This window comes from Chaetodon auriga, chromosome 16 (genome assembly GCF_051107435.1).
Source record: "Chaetodon auriga isolate fChaAug3 chromosome 16, fChaAug3.hap1, whole genome shotgun sequence".
Taxonomy (NCBI): Eukaryota; Metazoa; Chordata; class Actinopteri; order Chaetodontiformes; family Chaetodontidae; genus Chaetodon; species Chaetodon auriga.
Window position 1 is genome coordinate 4,977,340 of NC_135089.1, and position 26,197 is coordinate 5,003,536.

A 26,197-nucleotide genomic window follows, 5' to 3' on the forward strand; every position below is an offset into this window, starting at 1 on the left:
GAGCCCACCACGGGACAAACCCCGACCCGTGCTGGGGACTACTGCAGGTGGACGAGGGTTGTAATTGTGTAACAGGGAGATGTGCTGTAACCGCATGCATCATCGAGGGGAGTTCTGTGCAGCAGCAGGTGAAGGTACATAACAGGTGTGCCAGGTCAGGGTTCCTGTACGGCATGGTGGCGTATTTAAACACATCTGTCTAAAGCAACATTTACTTAATTGGTTTTCAGGAAGAGGAAGAATCAAACTTGAAAGATTTTATGTATCATATGCTAATGCAAATGAAAGGCAGGGTGTCAAACCCAGAAAAAGAATAAGAATTAGAATAAATATAAATATTCAAATGTACAATATTACCAAACATGTGACTTAAACTCTTAAATTTGCGTACGTTTGCTCACTGTGAAGGTCGGCTGGGCAATTTTTCAGCGTATGGAAAAGTGAAACGTACATATGTCAAGGCCAGTTATGCATAAGTGTAAACATGCAGGTCAATGCAAAGGCTTAACAGAGGGCAATGTGACAAGGACAGAGGTCAGAGGACACCACCCCGATGGCCAGAGGGGGCAAAGCTTTTTCTGAGTCGCTCCGAGTCGAACTGTTTGCTGAACTGTTAATAAACTGTTAATAAACTGTAATGATCTGTGTACTCTTCCTGCCTCGAAACTGGTTGTCTACATATTAGACGTTCCCGCTTGGCTTTGATGTATGCAGATCCACACACAACAACACAAAGCATTACTCATAGAAATAAACACGGGCGGAAGGCAGTTTGGATAATGAACATAATGTAAATGGCAGAAAAAAAGCTCTAATGAGTTTATATAAGGGTAATAAATTTATGAGCCTCTGGATTACGTTTAATTAAATGGATGCTCCACTTGACTAAAGTTCCACTGATATGTAAATTTACAGACACATCAAACTGCTCTGGAGATCCTTTATTGCACATAATATCAGTGAAAGTACTGTGTGGTCACAGAGAGTGTTTCCTGGTTATTTTTCAGCATTATTTTGTCTCTTTCACCCTCATGCAGCACTCATTCATGGGCAAACATCTGTACAGATGCGGCACCCATCATTCAGCTCACAGCACAGATGTACTTCTTCGCCTGCAGAGTGTGAACGCTTCCCCAGTCTGCTCCATCATCACACTAATTATCAATTAGATCTCTTTGACTTATTTTTAAAGCGATTGTAAAAGCTCTTAAGGCAGATGCAGTAAAAAAAAAAAAAAAAGTGATCCTGCTGACGTGCTGCCTTCCCAACACTCCTCAGCTTGGCTTTTATGTGATCACGACTGCATCTTCGCTGCTGCTTTACGGGGCTCGTCTGCAACTTTCAATGACTTGGCGGTCTTGAAAATGATCGTCTCCACCATCGCGGTGGCACAAAGCATCCACTTACATGACCGCTGAATGGTATATTAAGCCCTTCAGCATTCAGAAATAACAATCAGGCAACTACAGCAGCTCTGTCCTAAGTGAGCGCGATTATATTAAACTGACTCTCATCTCTTATTCTGCACGTTTTAATTAAATTTCCAGTCGATTCATGAATTTTAAATAGATTTTTTAAACTCTGTGCGGCTGATGTGCCGGTGTTTGTTTTTGAGCAACATGTGCTGCAGAGTGATTTTTTAAAAAGCGTCTGGTTGATGAATTTCCATGCTATGATGTGTCACAACCAGTCTCGTATGCAGCTGTGCCAAACGGCCACATTTTACAACAAGTTTGTTTACGTTTCCGCTTCAGTGCAGCTAAGTTATCTCTCATAGCATCTCAAACAGTGACATGAGCGTCGCACACGAGTCTAGAGCGAGTGATTTGAAAAGCACATTGAGCACACTTTCAATGGATGAATATTAGCTGTAATTTTTGTCAAATGAGCAAAATTGAGAGATGCACGTTCTTCTGGAGCAGAGGAAAGACGTCAGATTTAATTCAGGAAAAATATAAATGTCTAATTTGGATAAACTTGCCACCTGTTAACTCAAAGGTTCTTCATTCACAGAGAAAATCAGAGTTTAGACAATAGTGAACGCATCTGCTGCAGGGTTGAATTATTTCGGCCAAAAGTGAGGCAAAATCAAAAAGTGGAGGTGGCGAGAAAAAGGGAGGAAGGTTAATTACGCTCCCTGTGTGAGGAAGCCACAGTTTTACATTTTCATATTAACTGAAATCCTCAAAGGAAAAATTTAATTGGTGAAGATCCAGACCAAAGCCGGTCCCAAACTGGTGGCGGGAGAGTTCGGAGCCGCCGACAACAAAGCGCCGCAGTGTGTACGAAGATTTAACATGCTGGCTTTGAAAAGCTTAATCACCTTTATTGTGAAAAATGGGCAATGTGTGGAATAATTACTCGGCCTGAGATGGAAAATCTGGCACGATGGGGTCTACAGTCAATCGTTTGTGAGCTTCTTTTGGAGCATAGCCATAAAAAATACATCAGTTAATTAATAGATTCTGATATCAGGGCAACCCCGAGCCCACGAGAGCTCGTTTAACAGTGGAGACAGTCATCAGAAACCCTCCTCATCCTCAGGCTTTCCTCATGCTCCTCTGAGCCTCCACCTTGTCCCAACCACACTGCACAGATCAAAGTAATCTGCCCATGCAGTCACTGGTCAGACATCTGTCCATGATAACCCCCTGGATCGTCACATGTGGGTTAAATAGTGGCTGTTTTGATGCAACAAAAAGGTCACCAGCCTCTGCCGGTGAATTCACGATACGAGCAGAGATAAGAGCGCCGTGTGGAGGGCCGACCGCCGGCATCTGCAAGCTTAAAAAGCACAGGGGGTTTCTCATATTGTGGTTCCCCTTCTCCCACTCTGAAGGCGCTGGATAAGCTCCTTTGTTAGGCAGTCAGAGATATTCAAATCACCAAAAAAAAAAAAAAAAAATCCAGCGGAGCTAAAAATGGATTTCTTATCAACACTTTCTGGTTGTCTGCAACTTTGTTCAAAAGAGTCCTTGAAGTGATTAAAAAACACGCATGCCAAGAGTGAGTTTGCACCGAGTTGAGTTTACCCACACAGAAGGTTATCGGAGCTGCTCATCACATCCATTTCATAGACTAATCTCTGCCAGATTGTGTGATGTATCATGTATTTACACAGACACACACGCAGACATAAAGCTTACTTGCAGAGTGATCAATGCATGCGGCCATGAAACACAAATAAACTATAAATTCCAAAGGGTTGAGTAGACAGTGCAGCCCAATTTGGGCCTCTGACTCATAAAACGTCCAGTGGAAGACATAAAGGCGTTCAAATCAGAAAACCTCACAACTGAGGGGCGAGAATAGGACGTTTAGTTTCGTGGTCAAACGTGAACTTCGGCCTGTGAGAGAGGACCTCCAGACGCGGAAGTCTTTGCTGGGATGGATGAATGAGCTATTCTTCCTCCTTTCGCAGGGGGGAGGTGGGCTCTGAAGGCGCTTTTCTCCCTCTGCCTTCGTGGGAAACTAAAAATTCCCTCATTAACAGTGTCCGAAGGGAAGAAACGCAACGGTAAACCAGTTCCATATGTTACAGGATGAATCTCTGAGGCGGGAGCAGCCTCTCTGTGTGCATCTGTGCCCTTTTTTCAGCTTCACGCTGGGAAAGAATCATGTAAATTATCGTTTTAGTGTGAGCGACATTAATTCTCCAAAAGAGTATGAACAAGCTCAGGAAGACTCTGCACAGCTGCCAGACCTTGTAAATATCTGTCCTTTGGCTTCCTGAGAGCCCTGATCAGTTACAAATAGAAGATAACGTCCTTTCTCGTCACTTAAAGTCACTTTCAAACGCGTAAATGCAAAAAACAAGCACATACAGACAGACAGCAAAGTAAAGTGATGAAGCAGCATACTCACTCTACTCCTCCTCTCCCAGATGCCAGGTACTGCGTCCTTTGTCTCTCAACCTGAGGCCCATCATCTCTGTCTCCTCGTCTCACTTACCCTCCTTTACATACCCCTTAACTTGGGCTGACATCAAACAGCCGTGACCTCAAATCCGCGACGGCATCCCGACAACAAAAAACTCAAAACAAAAACGCGCGTCTCGGCGGCCGCTCCCTCTGAAGAGCCTCAGTGTGTGTGCTTAACCAAGTGTGAGCTCTTCCTGAAAGGGAGAGGAATGAGGGAGGCAGAGCATCTTGCCTCTCTCCCTGTGGTACTCACAATGGTCCTCACTTACCCCCTTATCCCCTCCAAACTGGGTCATGGTTGGGGGTGGGGATGGGTGTGTTTGTATGTGCGGTGATGATGAGGGTGAGGAGGAGGTGGTGGGGTTTTAATACCCCTCGGAGGGCAGCGGGGAGGGGAAGTCTGACAGACAGTGATAGGGTGGGAGGGGAAGTACAAGGTTTTGGTGAAAGATACTCGACTCATTGACTCCGTGAGACCTCTGGGCACCGGAGAGGAGGACGGCAGGACGGGGCTTTCAGGAGAGGTATTTAAAATCTGGGCTTTGTGCTTTCATAACACTGCCGAAGTGCAACTCAGCTGACCGATTTAAAGGTGCTACGTGGAGCCTTTTGAGAGCAGGAGATCCCAAATAAACAACCTGAAGCTTTGCTAAACATTTCTTTTTGAAGTCTTTCTGACTTTGGGCAAAAAGGGAAAGAAAGATGAAGCACGCCGAGTTGACGTAAGTGAGCTCGGATGTGTTTGCAGAAGAGGATTTTAGCGGAAAGAAGCAGCACTGAGACAAATTTCAGCCTCCATTGTTCTACCTGCACAAAGGTAAAGCTTTCAAGCGTGTTTCCCCTTTGCAAGCCCTCACAAGATGAAGCAAATGGCTTTCTGGGAAATCACGTTGGAGCTTTTTGGAGATACATCAGTTTTGCTGTACGTGTCCACCAATCAGAAAAGCAAGCTTAAAAAACAAAGATACCGTGTTTGCACTAGTTTAGAAAGAGTTTGCTGATCGTGAGCATGTTAGCATACTGATGTTAGCATGTAGCCTCTGTCTGACTCTTATTCAGACATAAAATCCTGCTCAGTACACATTTAGTCACAAACTATAAACTAAATCAAAGGTATTTTTATCAGGATAAATGATGTTTTTCTGTTATGTAAAACGTTATTATTTTGCCTCAGTATTGATCAAACTGCTGGCAGTGAGCTTCACGCCGAGTCCAATGTGTCAAAGCATAACAAATAATTGATGGCCAACATGCTGCATGTTATGATGCCAGTGGGTTTCTACGAGAAGGGCAAAGAGCTGCCAGCTAAAAAAAAAAATCCAACAGCGCTCGCTCATCAAGAAAGTTGCTGGTGAAGTCATGAGAGGACGCTGTGAACTCTCTCAGATAACAGTTGGGAAGTGTTCAAATAAAGCCGGCCCTGGCCAGTGCTAAACGTTTCATGTCAACCACACATGCTGCTCGCAGATATACGGACGCTGGGTTATAATCCTCCCCGTCGCTTTCAGCCTCTGCATGCCCTTCTCACTCCATCACTCTGCCTCCTCCCTAATGCCCTCACATGGAGTCATAATCATGCAACGCTACGAACAATAAAAGATGTTGGTTTGATATTGTCCAAATCCACTCACCAGCGGTGGTTTGCTCAAATTAGGACTGCACGCTATCGCAGCCTCTTTTCTTATCTGCGTCTTCTGAGCGGCCCAATCGCTATCACCGAATTTCACAGACCGTGTGCCGAGAAATCAGAGGGCACAAATCCTCTTTGAATTCATACCATGTCGCTCAAAGCCTCTGTTGAATGTGTTTCTCTTTCACGTGCAGCTGTAGCGATTTTCTTTCTCGTAAACGCGAAGCCGACGAGTGGACGTGCCATCCCGGCGAGAACCTTGAATAATCGACGCCCTCGTCTCATTTCGACGTGAGCGGTTTCGTGAGGCACTTCTACAGACAACAGCACAAGATGTGATGACGAAAGCCATCACAGAAAACAAATCATTAACCTGTGCTAAAAGTTGTCGTCGGCCTTGTGAGCAAACAGCTGTGATTTAAGCACGAAAGAGGACTGATGGCAGTTCTTCAGTTCGTCAGAATAAAGGCTTTTCCCTTCGTGGCTGCGCCTGAGTAAAAAGTCTCCAGTGGGCACCCCCTGTGTTCCCACTCCAACCTGTGATTAATCCGCACTAAATCACTATGTAAGTCATTTTTCTTCTGTGTGTGTGTTTGTTTATGCCACAGTCGAGGTCGCCTTTGCAGACTCAGCCAGCGCAGGGCCAGAGATGATGTATTACTCTCGTTTTCTGCTGACGTAGAGAGAAACAGCTCTCTGCTACTGTCACTGCTGATTATGATGGGGGGGTATAGCTCAGTGGTAGAGCATTTGACTGCAGATCAAGAGGTCCCCAGTTCAACTCTGGGTGCCCCCTTTGGAGGAGGACCTTCAGTGCCAAATACAGTAAATTTTAATGTATGATGCCCGACATTTTGGCCACTTGGACAGAAACACTCTGACTTGCTTGAACTCGTCGAAGCAACACATTGTTCAGTTTTCAGGAGCTTGTCGGATGCAGCTCCAGACTCACTGTGTGTCATGTGTTCACACGGGAAAAGAGGCAAAATGAAGTGCACTCAAACTGGATGCATAATGTACAAATGAAATGTAGCTCACAGCTGGGAAAACAGTCAAACTGTAGGCGGCGAAGCAGCTCCAGAGAGATTCTGGAAAACAAAACAAAAAATCTGAAGACTTAAGTCTGATGGACGTCCGGCATCGCACATGTTATATAACTCTCTGTTCCAGTACAAAACAGTTAAATATATAGATTAAGCAGTATGGAATTAGTATGCTGTATGGATTCGGGACACAGATATTGATCTTGAATGCATCAATGCTAATTAGCCAGTTCCACTGCTAAAGCTCATGATTAGCTGACTAACTACTGCACACTCCTCCTGCTGTCATAGCAGTCTACGGCAACTCTTAAGAGACATTTCAGAGATTTTATGATTAGATTAGACCAGCATTTAGTCAGTAAACACCAGGACTACATGACACAGGTCCCATAAAGGCATGCATTAGTTAGATTACATACAGGAAACCAGCACAGGAGCAACAGTTTCACTGCCTGATCTCACACCTCCCGATCAACACTGAGGTCTTGTAAATCTTCCGGCTGAGAAATGTGATACTCGGAGAGCATACGAGGAAGCGTCAGAAAATAAGCACATATCAGCGTGTCATAAAACAGACCGCTCATAGATGGATTGAGGAGATTGGGGTTGCTTAACTCCCATAATCCTTCAGCCTGTCTGGATAAACCAAACTAATTTGGCTCATTTGACAGCGGATCGTCCAAGTAAACATCAAAGCACTTTTAAGAAGAGGCTTGAGTGACAGATTCGTCAGGCGCCATTTTTTTTTTTTTTTTTCTCGCAATACAGTTCCACTCAAGTCATTACAGCAATTTCTCTATTTCCGGTCCTAAACTGACGGGTTGCTGTTAAGCCCGAGGCAGCAGTGGCATTGTGAAACGGGGATTTCATGGAAAGGTTCTGGGAAATATCTAGTATGTTCGAGGGGTCCTTATCAATGAGTGAAGTCGGGAATTTCGAAGTTTGCCAAGAGAAAGTTCAGTCTGAGTGGCAGCTTCCTGGTGGCAAACTTTGAAAGAACTCCAACTACTAAAACTACAACGATTCTTTAAACTCCTCTGAGTCGCATCCCAACAACATCCTTCGAACAGAGGCGTTCGGTACATGTACGAATGGAAGTCTTTACTTTGAATGAAAGAATGAAGTGAAACTATCAGAATCAGCAAAGTGATGTCCACCTCTGGTTCACATCACGAGACTAAAAATACAGTTTAATGGGGGTCACATCTCACAACTGACCCTCTCGACCCTGTTCTGCATATTTCATACACAGTCACGGTCTCACAGACAGTTCAGGACAAACTGTGAAAACACAACAAATCAGCTTTTTGTCATTGGGCCGGCCCCCAGTGCTGAGCCTTAAACAGCTCTTTGTATCGCCGTATTCAAATTCAATACTCATTTAAAAAGCTGTTTATGAAGCCAGAGAAAGACACTTATCACACGGACCCTCTGCCAGGCTCAGAGAAGGCAGCCAGGGAGCTCCAGACTGTTTGGTGTTTGGTTTGGGCGAGCAGCTTCCACTGGAATGACTGTTTAGATATCATTTAGCCTCATTACCTCCACTGGTATAACTCATTGGCTGAGTATTTGATAGCAGGTCAGGAGGTCTCCCGTTCCACTCTGGCTGCCTCTGCTGTCTGCCGTGTTTACACAGTGGCAGCATGGATGTTTTAGTGTGAGCGCATCCATAAACCAGAGCGTGAGCAGACACAGCAGAGTCGGTGAGAAAGCACAGCGTGTTCATTCACCGACTGACGCGAAACAACTTGTATTTGCTTAAAGGTTAAGAGCTTATAATGTTTGTTCATCTCATGTTGCTTTTAGAGTCAAAAAAATTAGATATGAAGTAGTTTCAAAGTGGGCAGGGCTTCAGCATCAGTACGTGCACTTCTTTTTTTTGAAGAAAAATTGAGCCATCGTTGTGATTATCCTCCTTAAATGCTAACATTGGCACCACTTGTTCTAATTATGATAATTTGATAATGTTTTTTAATTGTTTTTAATTACCCACAGCACAGTAAATTGGTTCTTCTGCATGCCTGCGGGGCGACGGCTCGGTGATTAGAGGACGTGCAGTGATGGAGAAGTGCATCAGTAAACTGGCAGTTTAACAGTATAACAATAACTCTGTGAAGTCAAAAAGGTTGTAATGCTCCTTTAAGACTCCTCCACGCCGCTGCTGACCCACATCATTTCATGCTTCGTTTAAAAAGCTCTTACTTGTAGGCAGTCTGCGGTTATAATAAACGAGTCGGTGATATTAAGTCTATGTGAAACTCTTTTATAGATCATTAGAGGCATCTACTGTTTAATCCCACGGGTATATAAACGCACAGCGCCGCAGGTTTAGCAGCATGTTTGCGATCGCTTCCTTTAGCAGCCTGCAACTGCAGCCGCTGATCAGCGCTTCATCCACAGAGGAGGAGTGCATCATCGTTACCTGCAGAGCAGCGTCTGGCTGGGACGGAAACCTGTAGACCTTCACAAGTCCACAGTTTGACAACTGTTGCCGAGACGTTGCGTAATGGTCTGCGTTACATGCCAGCACTTCTCAATCTCAATGTCAAAACTCAGATTCCTGCTAGTTTTGATTTGCAGTGACCCCTTCATTACAGAGAGGACAGTCTATGAATAGAAACGTGTGTACATGAGCTGATCCTATATGACAGATGGATGGATATGGGGTCTAAAAATAGCGTACCATAAACAATGCACATTATAAATAGTCTTGACACTAATGAACAAACCAACCAACCAAGTCGTTTATCCGAATCCTCCTGCTGAGAATCTATTAATGCACACTGGAGGAAAAACAACAAACGATTTTGTCTGTTGACTCACATCTTTGGTAATAAATCCAATAAATCCAAGCTCACTCGTTTCAAAATGCTTAAAATGCCCTTTTTTTTTTGACAAATATTAGCTCTGATTAATTGGCAAATGAGATGTGATGTAAGTTCACTGTGAGGTCATGCGCACCAGTGTTCAAACAGCAGGGGGATGTCAAACCCTTGTTGATTTTGGTCTGTAATTAGCATAGAGCCAGCTAATTAAGACAGGGTGCACAGAGGCTACAGTATCTACAAGGACATATTCATTATCAAACCCGGTGCTGATTCAGAGGTTAATGAGCGACTCCGCAAACTCGATAAATCTGCGATTCCTCCTCGACTTTTTCTGATCTGTGGGTGAAATTAAGCCTTCAACAGAGCTAAAATGACGGCGTTCGCCATGTGTGAGGGGGTCCTGGTGGAGTGTCTGACTGCACATCAACAGACCCCCAGCTCGACTCTGGGTGCCCCTTCTGTTTACAGCTAATGTAAACAGCTCTGTGCTTCGCAGCATGTTGTAGCAGCTCGGTGAAAAAGGCTTCAGTGCAAGCAAACTTCAGCTTTAAACCTCAGAAGAGAGACGCTGCATGTCCTATATATTGATTTGACCTCTGCTTCCTTTTTCTAATGTGTCTTTTAAGTTCAATTGGCGAAAGACTCTGCAAGATAAGAACATACGGCTGCACATACGGAGTCTCTTTTTGAAGTATTAGTACCCCCTGTGTTGATAATCCACATTATATATAATCTTAGCTGTGAGTCCATATGTGGAGAAACTTTAATCTGTGGACACACTGAGCACGTTTTCCTTTACATAGCCTTACATAATTTACATATCATGTACAGACAAGCTGAGAAAACCAGCTGAAAGAGCTGATGTGGTGCACACATATCCAACAAAAGTCGCAAAAATGAGTTGGAATAAAATCACTCTACATGTAAATAGACTACTATAGTTTTATTTCTTGCATTTTTCTGCTGTATTTGTGTGTATCTTGAATTGTTTTGAGTGATTTATTTGTATATTCTTACAGGCACCTTCAGATTTCCGGTACTTTTATGCTCATAGTTGAGTTTGCTATCAGAAGGACGGGAAGTGTGCACAGTTTAAAAGGTGCTAATATGCTAAACCCATATGTCCAACCTCCCTCTGCAGCACTCATTCATGCTGCAGGAGGCATTTGTTGTGGAGCAGTGCTGTTAAAGGTGGGGGTGGGTGTAAAAAAGCAGGTGTAGCTCAGTGGCATTTGACTGCAGATCAAGAGGACTTCAGTTCAACTCTGTTTGCCCTCTCATCTGCAGTGATGGTAATTTGCTGGTGTAATCTTCTTGCTTTTGCACAGACATGATTGATGATTCTGTATAATTGTTGTTTCCTTGCTGAGCATTAGTTTGTGCGTTTCATTTATCTCCCTAACCTTTTCTTTTAAACCCCGTATAATTAGCTGCGGAGCAGAACAGATGACTACATATGTTTGTCGGACTATCAGCATCACATGTGCAGCAGCAAGACTGAGCCACACTTCATTTCATACTTTGACTCATCAGCCTTTAGATTCTCATCTCTAATTAGCAGGGAGGAGACGAGTTAACCTGAGGTGAACGCGTGCCCGGGCGTCTCCGCGAGCATGTGATGTGTACGTTATCGTCCATGATCATGCGATGCCAAGACACACGTGGAAGCACGCAGCTATCGCCTCCTCGGGCTGCGGCTCACCTGCACACTCAGAGACTCATTAGAGGAGGAAGGAGGACGAGCAGGAGGGAGGAAGGCGCTGGGGGAGGGAGGGTTGAAAGAGGAGGAGGATGAGGGTCTGTGTGTGAATGAAGGCAGTTGTTTGTGTGTGGAATGTACTGACTTAGTGAGAGTATGCAATATAGGATGAATTAGACATAAAATCTGTCCCAGTAACCAAGTTAAAGGGCATCGGTGGAGCAGGAGCTCTGGGGGGAAAAGCCGCTGTGTGTGCGTGCATGTGTGTGTGTGCGTGTGTGTGTGTGTGAGTCAGGCTCAGAGTGACTCAGAATTAGATGTTTCTTGTTGTGTCTTCAGGCGGGGTGGAGCATATTCAACGTGTGTGTGTCTACATGTGTAGGTGCATGTGCAGAGCACCTTTGCCTCTGGTGACAGGTTTAGAGGGCAGAGGGAATGTGTGTGTGTGTGTGTGTGTGTGTGTGCGTGTGTGTGTGTGTGTGTGTGTGTGTGTGTGTGTGTGTGTGTGTGTGTGTGTGTGTAATGCGTGCGCTCCCGAACTACTGTACATGTGTGTTATTCTTATTCATATTATTCACATTCTCCAGGGAAGTGGCCAGTCTTTCATTACAGTGCGTGTGTGTTCACTTGTCTGACAGACCTTTTCCTGAGGCGACCGCTGCTGCTAAATATCACACACCTGGATGCACAGCGTGTGCCGCTCCCTCTCGTCCCGTGTCTTCTAAGACCTTATTACCATGCTAATAATATCCAACAAATCATACAGCACATTCACCTTGATGAGTCTTCGTCAGAGGGGCCATATAGCACATACGGGATTAGGGATGACTTCATCTACCGCGGCGTGTCTTTAACGGCGCGGGAGCCGAAAAGCCGGGAAGATGGATGGCGGAGAGGAATGTTTCTTTAAATAGCATCCTAAATATGTATAAATACCATGGCTGTTCCCAAAATATTCATCATCTGCTCTGCTTGTGCTGTGAAATGTATGCTTTTGCCTATGTGTCAGTGTGTGCACATGGGACGTGGAAGCAGGTTTACGTACATTTTTTGGCTTTAATGACACAAACTTGATGATTAAAGAGCAAAATGCACTTAGCAGTGGTCATTTATATATATATACATCATGTATGGAGAACTATTTAACATGGCTACACTCATTAGTGGTGAAAGAGGTACTCAGATCTTTCGCTTTACTTACTTTAACCTAAATGTGGCAATAACATAAACTACTTGATTATAAATAAAAGTTCTGCACTTACAATTTTAACTTAAAGCAGATCATTTTTAACAGCAGTCAAAACGTAGACGTACGCATAAGGCAGAATAATCCATTTAAAAGTAGTGTATTATTTAGTTTATACTGTATATATGGTTAATCCCTAATTTGCCAAGTAAATATCAACAACAGCTGTGAGATAAATGTAAAAAGTACAATACTTTCCTCTGAAATGCAGAAGATTCGAAGAAAAAAGAAATCACTGCATACATGCAAACCATGACAAAATATTAAGTGATAACTGATAATTTATCATTAGTAACACACGACCCCGTCGATGCTCCGATATCAAGGTTGTGTGGGATATAAAATGTTAATCTCATAATTGATATTCTGGAAGCGAAAATGGGTGCACGCTCATTTTGAAATGCTAATTTGGAGTTTAAGCAATTTTAAGCCGCCTGAAAAAGAAAAATGCTAATTTAAGCAGCCTTCACGTAGCTGCAGATCTTTCACGTTCGGTTAATGCATCCGTTAAAGAAACGTGACGTTAGAATAAACGAAGTTGCACTCGCGGTATAGACGCTGCATTCACTGTTCTCGCCTGTGTGTCAGTAAAGGACTTTGGTAACCCACTTATGCAGCTGGATTTGCATTGAGTGAATTGAAGCGAAAGATTTAAATGGCATCAGTCTTGCTATTAAAGCAAAGCAAAACATCAGACAAACAGGGAGGAGCAGCTCTGTGTGTGTGTGTGTGTGTGTGTGTGTGTGCAGGAGCAGGGGGAGTGCTGTCCCTCGCCTCCTCTCAGTGTGTGCAGCAGCTGCAGCTTTCAGCCTGGGTCTGCACTGTAGGGGCCATTCTGCTGTCTGAAAGACTGATAGATACAAAGAGCAGAATGGTGATGAGAGATGACTCAGAGGATAGCGCTGATGGTGCGTTTCAAACACACTCATTCCAGCCTCTGCATGCTGCAATTCAACATGTGTATGATGTGAAAACAAAAACCACCCTCACGGGTCAGGGATTCGGAGCCGGCTCTAAAAACAGGGTCGCACCGTCAGGAGCTGTTTTTGGACGAGGCGATCCCGAGGGTAACGCGGTCATCAAAGCGTGTGTCGATTTCACAACTGGCCCGAGGGTGGGAAAATCTTGACTGAATTTGGAGAGAGCAGTCCACCCCTCCCTCCCCGATATGAGGTCTTATCCTTTGTTGTCCTCTCTGCCCGCAACACAGGAAGGGAAAAAAAAAAAAGAAAAAAAAAACATGGATGCAGATGTTGACCTACGCCTGATGCACACATATGTTACAGAGGCAAACCCTGCAAGCAGAGCGATCCGCTGTCACACGACAGACACACACAGGCATGCGTGGACACATAAACGCAGTCTAATGAGACAAAATCGGTGCATGAATGGAGTCCTGTTTGAGCACATGGCACCGAGCGCCGAGCTGAAACAAAGCTCTCATGCAACATCCCCATTCACAGTCTGGCACTGAGGGCAGAAAATGGAGCTCGCGCGCTAGCCAGCTCACAGAGGTATTATAATATCTACAAGGAGGAGGGGGCTCGGCACAGTAGTGTCCCCTCGGTCCTCACCATCCCCCACCGTCCTCCCTGTGGGCCCTCGCTACCCGCCCCCACAAATCCCAACACACTCTCACCCTTCCGCCAACCTCCCTCGTTCTGCTCTCGCTACTGTTCTCCGTCCCCATCCCCCCCTCTCCAAATTCACCACTTCCTCCTGCTCATCATCATCATCCGTAAGGACAGACACTCTCTCTTTACACATCACATACACCACATGCCGCGGGATGTGAATAATGGCTCATTCCAAGTGGAGCTGGAGGTCACGTACATACAGCGCGGTGCCTGTGGGCCTGGAGCCACCTATAGAAACCGAGCAGACCTCCGGGTGAAAAAGCCTGTTTTCAACGATACCTGGGTACAGATTTGACCTTGATCACGGCACATGTGAAGGGTTATTTTCATTATTGACTCAGGGTTTGAACTGTTAAAAAATAAATCACGTATCAATGCTGTATGATCTTGTAATAAGCCAATAATAAGAGCAATGTTTAAGTCCCAGTGATGCAGAAGCTCTTTGCAAGCTCTGTTCCATCAAAAGTTAAACAGAAATCAGCAACTAATTACCATTTACACTGCCAGCCTCAGGAGTGAAATAAGCTTTTAACGATGTACTAACATTCATAAAGAACTGCATGAGCCTTTATTGATGACTGGCTCACTTTCTTTTAAGCTTCCTATTTATCCTGCTATTGCTTGTGACCCATTAAAATGAAGCTACGTTGTCTTGCGAGCGACTCCTCGTCACATGCTGCTGATGTCGCTAAGAGGCGACATTTTTGGTGTTTTAAGTGCGATTGGAAACTGTAAAGTTATACATCAATGGAAGTCCTGGCTCCCAGGTTGGAAACAGCTGCTCTAGGTCAACCTTATATGAATATGTCTTTAGTCAGGTGAAAAGTTATAGCAATTCAACTGAAAATGCAAATATTATAAAATGAATTATGAATCCTATAGTAAAAGTTCCTGGGTTTTCTCACATTTTATAAGCCAGTTAAAGGTCCTGTGTGCAGGATTTTGGGGGATCATTGCCATAAACGTAATGTAATATTCATAGTTATATCTTCATTAGTGTATAATCACCTGAGAATTAGGATCATTGCGCTTTCGTGACCTTAGAATGAGCTTCAGAGAAAGCAGGTTCTCTTCCAGTCGGCCATATTGCACATCCATGTTTCTACAGTAGTCCAGGATGGATAAACCGAACGCTGGCTTTAAAGAGGAGCTTTTGTATTTTTCATGGCCACAGTCGGAGAAGGTGTGGCCCTAAATCCACACACAAAAAGCATTTTGTTACAAGCACGGAGGGGGTATAGCTCAGTGGTAGAGCATGTGACTGCAGATCAAGAGGTCCCCAGTTCAACTCTAGGTGCCCCCTGCTCCACCGCACTGACATCGACATTCCTTTTCTTCTATGCTACGAGCTGAACTTTCAAACAGTTAAAACGAGGCGTGAAGACGCATCTACCAGCAGCTCGGACGCTTTCCAGTTGGACTCCAGATCCCCCCTGAAAGTGTATACATAAAGCTGAAGTACCACGCACAGCCTCCCAGACCAGAACGTGGAGCTTTGCACTGGGGACGGTGTTTATGTACACAGCTCTGTTTTGAGTGTCCATGGCAGCCACTGGGAAGCAAACAGAGACGAGATAACGGCTGCCAAAACCAAAGACGCGGCTGCGCTGCTTTAAATATAAACCTCCTTTTCGGAAGCGACACATCGTTCAAGATTTTCCTGCACTGTGTTTGTCATCAAGGGACATCCAACACCTGACGAATAACACGATTATGGTCTCCTATTAGACGACGCTCGAAGGGGAACAAAGGCGGCACTTCCCAAAGCGAGGACAGGAAGGGGTTAACGAAGCCTTCAGCTCAGCACAGACACAGTTTAAAGGAAGCAGTAATTAATGTCTACTCGCTGTTAACTTTTCGCTGCAGACAAGTTTTAGACTTTCTTGGAACAAGCCATGGGTTTCTAATGAGGGCAAAATGATGCTGTTTAATTTAAATTCTGACAAGAAAATGGATGTGCGAAGTTTGAAAGTTTGCACGGCTGCAGCCCAGCGCGCACACACGCCATATTTCTCTTGTCCTATGGAGGATTTTGGGTGGTTTCAGTGAGATGCAGCAGTGATGTGAAACACGCTGCTAACAAGCAGTGGAAAGCTGGAATTACCCCCCACAGAGCAAAAGATTTACAGACTTCAACATAAGGGTCAATTACTGCACATACACACACACACCAAAACACACAACTCCTTCACTTATTGATGAGATTGATTGGAGCTGCTCAGAGCTACTCCGCTGCCAGCTGACGGATACAGGAGCTGATTAGAGGGGTGATTTATGACTGGCCATGAATAATGGCTCTCTGAGCTCAGCCAGATTGACCTGAGAGGAGAGACGCTGGGGATGCATGGCGAAAAGATGAATGGGTTAAGCGAGGTAAAGCGCGACGGAGGGAACGAGATGAAGGGGGACATAAGAGCATTAGCCTGCTCCTGTGAGGATGCCTGGCTTCACGGTGGAGCTCATTGTCTCGGGCCAAAGCAGACCTGAGACCTGCCAACTGCGCTCATCCCCCTCCGCCCTGTCAGGGCTGACTCTTTAAACGCTCACCTTTCAGACGACACGCAGACTTAAAGCGACGTATTAATGGAACATAAATCACAAACAGCTCCCTGAGGATGTAACACAATGCAACAACACTAATGAGTGACTGATCAACAGCTGTCCCATTAAGGTCGTCCCTTTCTTAGCACCTGACATTTCACTTTAAAGCAAGTTAATAGCGTAACTTCAAGCCCTCTAGCTAGCGTGAAATTGGCACTTAGAGCATCGTGAGTCGTGGACATCTATTTAGGCTTGTGACAATGAGTCAATCAGCGAGGAGCACGCATGACTTCCTGCTGAAATTAATTAGCATTGTGTAATGAAATGTGGCTTTCGCCCTGCGGCAGTGGGCTGTTTAAATCAGACATCTTAGAGGAGCATCCACAGACTTCAGGATCCAGCTCCGTGTTGCTGCGTCCGATGGCAGCGGCCCCACGCTCGCATGTTGCCAGGAAGGAGAGCACACAGAGGCCAAATGCCACTGTCAGCCGCAGTTGAATTTGTTTACTCCAGATAAGTAGAGACATCCTTGCCATCGCAGTGACTGAACGCTGAGAGGATGATTTTGGCTGAGCGTCTGTGGAGGAAGGGGGGGGGGGGGGGTTTCTGTGTGCTCAGGGCTCACGTTTGGCATGAATGCACGAGCGTTAACACACTCTGCACCCTTACGATGCACAGAGCGACTCCATATTCTCATTAAGGTTTTATTCGGGTTAAGCTGCTGACTTGAACCCTTGATAATCTGCGACCGAGTCTCCCCGTTGACATGGATGATTCACTCAACACCAGCATTCCTGTCCACCTGTGCTGACCGGCCTGCAGCCGGCTGACGCCCCCCCTCTTTGAGCTCCTCTTGTTCATTTTTATATAGATTATACTTTCTTGACTAAAAATACCAGAAAAACGTCAAGAATGAAAGTGCACTGATATCGAATCTGGATTTTAGTTTTGTGGGCTTGAAACATGCTCCTCTGAAATGCATGAGGATCTCACATTTTGTCCTCTAATAACAGCAGTTTGTTCTTTACCTTGAGGGGATAATTAATCCTCTGCTAGGAGCTGGTGGGGGTTAAGCATCTCGCTCAAGGATGCTTCAGTACATCCTTCCAGTAGTGGGACACCCAGTGTGCCAGCAGACACTGACCCTGACCCTGTTCCTTCTGACAAATCCACAGGACATCATTCATATTTATATCCGGCCATGGCTTGGACATGAGTGACGGCGGACAAGGAGCTCCCAAGCTATTATACTTTAATATCTGGGCAGTAAGTCAGTGCCAGTGCAGAGCATTCATCAGCCATCATCCACTTTCATCTGACTGCACCATGGACACTATCACTGCACTGCCGCTGCTCGCCTTAAGGAGCGAAGCAGGCTGACTGAGGACCCCAGCTGCAGGAAGGGCCAAGGTTTATCAAGCCACCATACCGAGAGACAGAGTTGAGACAGAGTTCAGCCTGAATTCATTAAAACGCTTCACAGGGAAACATGAAACACAGACACACGTCACTGTAAATGACAGATTCACAGGTGAGAGTCAAGATGTAAATGGATAACAGTACATAGCTGCCAGGGCATGATGCCGGCATGGGTCTAGACTGGGGTGCCCCAAAGTAGGTGACACTATGCTATAGAGTATATAGGCTACAATACATTTTAGGATTCAGTATTTACAGTATATAGTCTAGAAAAGATCCAGAAAGGCAGGACTGAGAGAACTGAATTATCGATCCATCTGCTACTTCAGCACCACAGACAGCGCCATCGATTTATCAATACACGGCACAGATAGACTACTGATGCTTCAGAGTCATGATCGGGGCCATTGATTCTAACCTGCACAAACCTCAGTCAGGCGAAGGATCAATGAGTCAGGCAGACTAAAATATACAAACCTCTGCCCCTGCACTCTGTCTGCCACCGGAGGATGGAGAGGGGTAACGGGGGGGGGGGGTGCATTTTGGTGATTCTGCTGGGGGGGATAATATTCCCCCTAAAATCACCTACTGGGTGTACGGTTGGCAAGGTCGGTTTGTCAGTCAAACACTTTGGTCTCAACAACTACTGTAAAGATTGTCTTAGCATTTACTTTAAGACATTCACGGTTCCCAGAGGAGGAACCCGAACCCCATGAAAACTGCCATGAAACTGTGATAACTTTTTAATCCGGTCAAGTTCAGTTTGTCAAATCCTCTGAAATACTTACAGAAGTACAGACACTCCCATCAGCCTCAGCGGCACTTTGTGTTTAATGCTACGTTGTTAGCATTCTAACAAGCTAAAATAAGACGTTTAGCATGGTAAACGTTAAACCTGTTAAACAGCATGTTAGCATTGTCACTGTGAGCATGTTAGCATGATGTTAGCAGTTAGCTCAAAGCTCCACTGTGCCTGAGTACAGGCTCACACAGGCTGCAGCCTCTTGTGTTTTTGCCTGATTGCTTTATATTGTATTTATCATTTTGTTCCTATTCGCTCAGAGAAACTGTTTCATGTCGTTTGCAGCAGTCCTCGGTTTTACTCAGAAACACGCCCTGCTCCTCCTGGTCTTCTCTGTGAGCTGTCTTTTGTTAAGAGTCATGGATTGGACTGGTGTTTCGTTAACTGTTCAGAGATCAGAACATACCAGAGACCACAAAAAAAACACAAAGATGAAATGGAGGCTCAAAGAAACAGAGCAGGCGAGTCAATGCAAAGCTGCCAACATTAAGAATTGATTCACAGTTACAGCCAAATTCAGCAGATGGTGAGTGAATGCAAACGGAACTGAGCAATCAAATTTCCTACAAAAACACTTAAAGGATGCAGAGAAGGGGAGGAAAGACAAGACTGAAAAGGCATCAGAGGGCTGGAGGAGCCGAGACGGAAACACACTGAATGTCTGGAGAACAAAAAGAGCCCTTTTGCAGCAATATGTTCTCGCCTACGGTTACACTTGTTCCAATGCAACTTTAATCATGCAATCATGCTTGCCATGTCAAGTGACAGGTCTGGTTGTGCAAAAATGGGATTTTACTCACACTGACATTAAATCTAAAACCCAGAAATGACAGACGCCAGGCTCACACTGTCATCAACACGGCCTGGATGCCGTCCAGCCGCGACGAGAGAAAAAGCATCGCAAAGAGAAGAAGAGGTGCAGAGAGAAAATAAAGGAGGAACAGATTTAAATAGGCACGAGAGCTATTCTGAGGCCAGACGTATAGCAACGTGACGTTTATAAAACCAGACTGCTTTAGAAACCGCACTGGAATACAACCACAGCAGCGCCGTATGAAAAGATGTCTGATTAAGAACTGCCTGAAGAAATAAACCACACGTCCTCTAAGCTGAAAGTACAGAATCCATAAATTGATTGCCGCCTGAGGCGAATCCTTCAGGCCGCCCCACAGCCGAGGCCCCCGCGAGCAAACAACAATCTGACGAAGTGTCCTGCATCACATCACAGACCACACATGTGCTTACATCCGCCTACAAGATATGGACGGAGTGAAGTCAATTTCTATTCAGGGCTTCTGTTATAAGAAGAGATTAAATGTACAGGAAAACATAATGTAAGGTGGAAAACTCATCTCCAAGCTCAGAGCCCAAGCTGCTTTGTATTCATGATACATACATGGAGGGTTTACCTGCTTTCCAGTTGGCCTGTATTATGCTTTAAGCTACAATTCTTTTCATGAAATCCTGCCCCATCTTTGATACAGTTATACATGTATTAACATTCAGTGATTATCTCTCTATATAGCAGCTTCTATCAGAGGCGGACTCCGCCATTCCTGCTATAGATTCAGATGTCTACCTAAGCTCGGTGCATGTAATCCACGGTGATCTTTATCTCAGATACGCTGTGCAAATTTCGCTCTCTTAACTGTGTGTCAGAGCTGCTAATGCTAATGCTAACACAAACGGCGCATCATGCTGCCACTGCTGCACCTTCAAGTAGCGAAACGTAGGTGGTTTTAGCTGTAAAGTAGACACGAGAACCACACCTCCAGCTCCTCAGCAGGGTCACTTCACGTCACGGCATCCTGCTCTTGTGTGGAAAACTACACGTGGAAAAAAAACACAAGTTTGTTTGGCTGCGCTGTAAACAGACACCGGTTGCTGTATTCTGACAAAGCAGCTGCTTTGCAGAGTGTTTGCTGTCGTATTAAAACACGTTGTTATCGCGGTAACTTCAAAGAGAAAGAGGATAAGAATATCTACTGAAAGGAACAAATGCACGAGACAAGTCGGCCGACCTCAGGGGGAAATGTGTGTGTGTCTGCTCTGAGGGTTGGACGGGGAGGTGGGCTGAAGCCGAGGGGTCACGGCTGCCCCTGTGCTCCCGTGCCAAACCAGAGACGTGAGCGGCGATGAGATCCGGAGACAACGGTGCTGCGCCATCCGAGGAAGCTGCTGCTGCTGCTGCTGCTGCTGCTCTCCCCTACGGCCTGCGCATACAATCACTAAGTCATTATCATTCTCAGAACAAACACGTCCTTTATGTAATCTTTATGTAAACGGCCTGTCTTCTTCAGGAGAGAGGCTCCGTTCCCTCGACTCCAAAATGCATTCAAGACGGTCCTGCGCAGCAGAGGCCCGAACCAATAATAAACAGAAAGGAAGGAAAAAACAGAAACAGCACAGAGCTATTTAAAGTGAGGCCTTAAGCGTTTCTGTCAAGTGAATCTCCCCCCCCCCCCTTTTTTTTTTTGTTTCAGACGTAGAGTCTCAAAGTGTTAGCCCGTAAGGCTATCATCAAGGCTACACTAGTAGCACGAGAGCATCTGTGCGCGCCTTTGGGCTTTTTCCTACCCATCACACCATGGTGGGCTATGGCTCAGATAATCCCGAGGCCTTGTGGCAATGGAAACCCATTCATGTATGAATGTTACTTTGTTTAAACATGACTCCAGGAGAAGAGACAGACAGGACAGGGCAGGACAGGACTGTCCTGGGAGACGCATCACGTGTCGGTGATGTAACAGGAAAGAAGCAAAGGGAGGCGCCGCTTTGCTGTTTTGTCGCCCAAAAAATGAGGAGGCAAGACGACGCTGGCAGGTCGTATGCGAGGGACTTTAAATAAAGCATCAGCGCCTGTGTGACGATCAAATCACCCTGTTCTCTGTCCAGACTGAAGCTGTTCGGTTCTTTGGGTTCTCTGTATGTATCTCTACCTTTTCCTCAAACTTTTACCTGAATCTCACACCTCCTCAGGACAAGAAACTTTGATGCTCTTCTCCGTTTCATGTCAATAATTTACACTCTGCAGTGTTTTTACTGTTGGTCAAATAAAATAGAAAATTTACAGCGCGCAGCTTTACAGCTCTGGAAACTCACGGTCTCGTGCAAAGGAATCATCACTAAATAATGTAAGAAATCCCCTTTCAGGGCCCAATGTGATCGTTTCTCATGATATGGCAGAGAAGCTGCATTTCAAAGTAATACATTTTTCAAGATAAACTCGTTTTATTTTGCTTTCTATTATTTTCTTCAGCTCATTTTGGCTATAAAATGTCAATTTTAATTTCTTATCTAACCATTAGTACAAAACCAAAAGTTTATTCTCACATTTGAGAAAGAAAAACATCACATTTGTGACACTGGAATCAGTGAATGTTTGGCTTTTTGCTAATCTGACTATCACAGAGCTGCCGATTAATGACTAATTGATGGACTTGTTGCTTAAATGTTTAAGTATTTTATCGACCAGTGACTTGTTATCCTTTGGAAAGTACCAGTTTGTCTTTCTGGGAAGTTAAAATGATAAAGAACAGCCAGACGTTCTGTTGCACTGAGCCATCTGAGCCCCGCAGCCTATTAGACTTAGGAATATGTCAGAAAATGATCCTTTATTAGAGCGGAAACACCTGTCATGGTTAAAAATCTCATCTAACCTTAATCCAGACTCTGCCTGCAGCATATCCTTAAAACCTACTTTAGTTATTTCCACGGCTCCAGCAAAGCTCCAGATAAATGGAGTCTGAGGTGCTTTCCATAGGAGACTGTATAAACACTGAGCATGACCCCAGTGCATCTCAGTACCTGGAGGAACATGGTGTACATGGAAAAGCGGCTAAAAATAGCCCCGTGCTAGCTTGTTTCTTTCCTGCTTTTTATTAGTGCGACCTCTCGTATTTGCTCAATTGAGTGAGATTATTGTCGAAGACATTTAAAGAGCCAGCGCTCTGCTGGTTCATGAGAACGGGCATGAAACACAGCAGAGCTGGTGGGTTTCAGATGCTAACGTGACTCAATATTTGTATCAGCGAGGATGGAAAATAAAAAAAAAAAAAAAATGCACAGCTGGTTCCTTGTCTCAAAAACAACTGTGAAAAAGCCTTGTGTGCATTTATCTTGAGCTAAATAATTAGCTCTGTGACCCACTAATGGAGGTCATGACTTTTTGCAGAATGGCAAGCAGAGGCAGGGAGGAGAGGGTGGAGAGGGTGGAGGGTGGAGGGTCTACAACAGCTGACACAGCACTGATGAAATGGGAGTAATGTGAGCATTTGGTTAAAAAAACACCCCCAAAAAATGCCTCCTTTCCAGAATTACATTTTCACGTGATCCTCCATGTGTCCTCGACCGCTCAGTGCTCCAGCTTTCCTCACATCCCTGCATGTGTATGTGCGTGTGTGTGTGTGTGTGCGTGTGTGTGTGTGTGTGTGTGTGTGCGTGCGTTCCTGCCTCAGTGTGTGCCGGCCGAGGCGGTGACAGGGTGTCGGCCGCGCTCTGTGAACCTGGCTGCTCCGCTCAGCTCCACCGGTGACAGAGAGCGAGGGGGACATCGCCCGACCGTGGCTGCCCCAGCTGGGCCAATCAGGCGTGAGCGCTCGTGGACGGATCAGCGCCGTGTGCAGCGCCGTGTCACGGATCCCCTTATGGATTGTAATGCGTTCTCCACAGTGTCAGAGGCGCTCTGCTGATCACTCGCGTGTGTGTGTTTTGTTCTGATAATGAAGGTGACTCTGAGTGTTTAATGAAATCCCAGCGCCCTCCGTCGCTGCACCTACGCTGATAGCGTTTCAGAGGATTACAGCGGGTCACGTGGCTCAACACGGCGGGTTTGTGAAAACTTTAAACTCTATGAGTTTCCAAAAGTCGAAACCAGCGACTGCATTTTGGGCCTGAAACTGATTTTTATAGCGCTACCTTAAAAATATCCAAAATAACAGACGCAATAAGAGCTTCTCACAGGAAGTTGTTCTTTCCAGGCTGGAAAAAGTCTGTTCAACATTATTTAAACCCTTAAAACTCAGACTAATAAAGCTTTGACGGGGTTAGCAGCTCTGGCACGTTGACCTGCTGCAAGTGCAGCTATTAAATATCTGAGGTACGTTCAAGCGTGTAAACTGAGGCTGTTAGGAGAAATTAGGTGAACCAATAGCACCTGTGAAGAAAATAAAACGCTGCTGGAGCCTTTATAGATCAGTGAGGTGAAACTAAGAACATTCACTCCTGCACTCAAAGTACAACTTAGTCTTCCAGCACTGTGTATCTTTGGTCTTGAAGGAACCGCCGTCATGAAAGAGACTGAATTTCTACATCGACTTCTTATGTTTTTAGTTTGTTCTACATGATGTAATCAAGTATTTAGTGTAACTTAAGACCCATGAGAGTTACCTCTGACACACTTTGGTGTCGTTCTGCACAGTGAGTGCTTCCTGTTTGTTTTGGACAGGGTGCTGCTACTGTGGCACGTTCAGAGCTTTAAAGTTTTAATCCAAACGTTTAGCTGCATCACATTTCACAGGATGCTAAATGTTTTGCTGCTATCAGTAAAACATGTTTCCAATAAAGCTGAAACGATCATAAGATCTGCAGAAGATTCATCAACAGCTGTCTGATAATTGGACTTTTGTTACATTTTCCAGGTTAAACTATAAAGATTTAATTCTTTTCTTTGTCCTGTATGATAGTTACTTTAAAATCTTTGGGTTTTTGACTGTAGTTTGATTCAAAGAAGATATTTAAATGTTGCTTTGCGCTCGGAGAAATGATGGTTTTTCCAGTATTCTATGACATTATACACAAAACATGAATTAATTCATCAAGGAATCAACTAAATGAGAAAACACAGAGTTGGTTACCATTAAAAAAATGGCTGGTTGCAGCGCAAATTTCCAAATTTCCACCTATAAGTGAAATGAATCAATTACGTATGTGAATATCTCTGTAAATCACATACTCAAAAAAAACCCCCACACGACTGCCAAACTGATATTTTGAAGTTATCCGAATGAGGAGTACAGTTAAGCTACCGTGACAGCAGGAGATGAAGCACGGATAAAAGTGAAACAACAGGTATGAGTCACATGATCACACAGTCAGCTGTGCGGAGCCCGAACGTCACCTCGGCGCTCAGAACGCAGGAGCGCGAGCGGACCGGCGGCGGAGAGGTCGTGTCATTGGAGAGTGACAGCTGAATGAAAGGCACTTCTCTGCCTTCGCCCCTGTCACGTTGTGACTCCGCCCCTGCGCTGACCCGAGGGAAGTGGCATAAGACCTGTCACCCCGAATCACGGCCCGGGCCCCGACAGCCAAGCTCATATGTAAATGTGTCAGCGTGCACGGATTCATGAGTCTGACATATCAGTTTGAATATGCATGCTCAACACTGACTGGAGCGTAAACATCTCTGTACGTGCAGGGCTCGCTACGTCCGTGTGTGTGTGTGTGTGTGTGTGTGTGTGTGTTTCCAGGCCCACAGTGTGTGTGTCTGAGCTGATCCTGGTATGTTATAGTGACATTCCCGGTGGGAAGGAGCATCACGACCGTTTTCATTTGCTAGACTGCCCGTATCCCTTCGTGAGTCCAGGCCGGGTGGAAGTGACATCTGATTTCATCCACGCTCGGTGGGCTCCTCTCTGTCCGTCTCCACCTCCTCCTCGTCACGTCCCTGCTGCTTACACCTCGACCCAGTGAGGATTTGCTGCTTTTATCTGTTTCGTATCATCAGAAATGATTTGTTCTTTTCAGTTTGTTTGACTGTTGGTCAGATAGAAAATGTGCAGTTGCCACTTTGGCGCTCTGATGAGACTTTGTTGTCATTATTTTGGTTAATGAAGAGAAATTATTGCTCGCTTGATAATTAAAATAATCATTAGTGGGAGTCCTTACGCGATCTTTCTACATTATCCACCAAAGTGTATGAATTCATCAAGGTAGACTGATTACTTTGAAAGAATCAATTCATTTGTGTGTTACTTTATGATTAATCTATCAGCTGTTTGATCTCTAAAATGTCTGAAAATAGTAAGAAGTGAATTAAAATGTAATTTATACTCATATAAAACAGAAAATTCTTACATTTCGGAAGCTGAAAGTGGAAAATATTTGGCATTTTTGCTTAATAAATAAGATTAAACGATTCAAACTTTGAGTCCAATTTCAATGTGTACAAACAGAGCAAAAGGAAAATGAAGTGCACGTCTCTGATGCATCATGAATACACTATTCACACGCTGCAGCAGGACGACACGGATGACGCCAGTCACGGCGGTCAGGATTCCCGCTGTCACGACAAAATCCGACATTTCCATTTATTTATTTATTTTTTCACAAACGTAAGACTCAGAGATCTGCTGTGGCGTCACGTGCGCCGGCACAACTGGAAGCACGCCTGTTTGTGAAGGGTCAGGGCCGACTGCGGGGCTCGTTTTCCCGA

The 26,197-nt window shown here is 45.0% G+C and overlaps 1 protein-coding gene and 2 non-coding genes across 4 annotated transcripts in view; 2 read left to right on the plus strand and 1 right to left on the minus strand.

Annotated features, from left to right (window-relative positions):
* Positions 1-26,197, minus strand: part of gjc1 (gap junction protein gamma 1) — a 37,328-nt gene that overhangs the window by 5,960 nt on the left and 5,171 nt on the right. The window contains exon 1 of one of the 2 annotated variants that reach the window (XM_076753438.1): positions 3,865-4,002. The exons of the other annotated variant lie outside the window; for it this stretch is intronic. The gene's annotated coding sequence lies outside the window, so the exon portion shown is untranslated. Of the gene's footprint in view, positions 1-3,864; positions 4,003-26,197 lie in introns of those variants that run through there. 2 annotated transcript variants of the gene reach the window in all.
* trnac-gca (transfer RNA cysteine (anticodon GCA)) lies at positions 6,275-6,346 on the plus strand. Its single transcript has one exon. It is a non-coding gene; the product is annotated as a tRNA-Cys (tRNA).
* trnac-gca (transfer RNA cysteine (anticodon GCA)) lies at positions 15,235-15,306 on the plus strand. Its single transcript has one exon. It is a non-coding gene; the product is annotated as a tRNA-Cys (tRNA).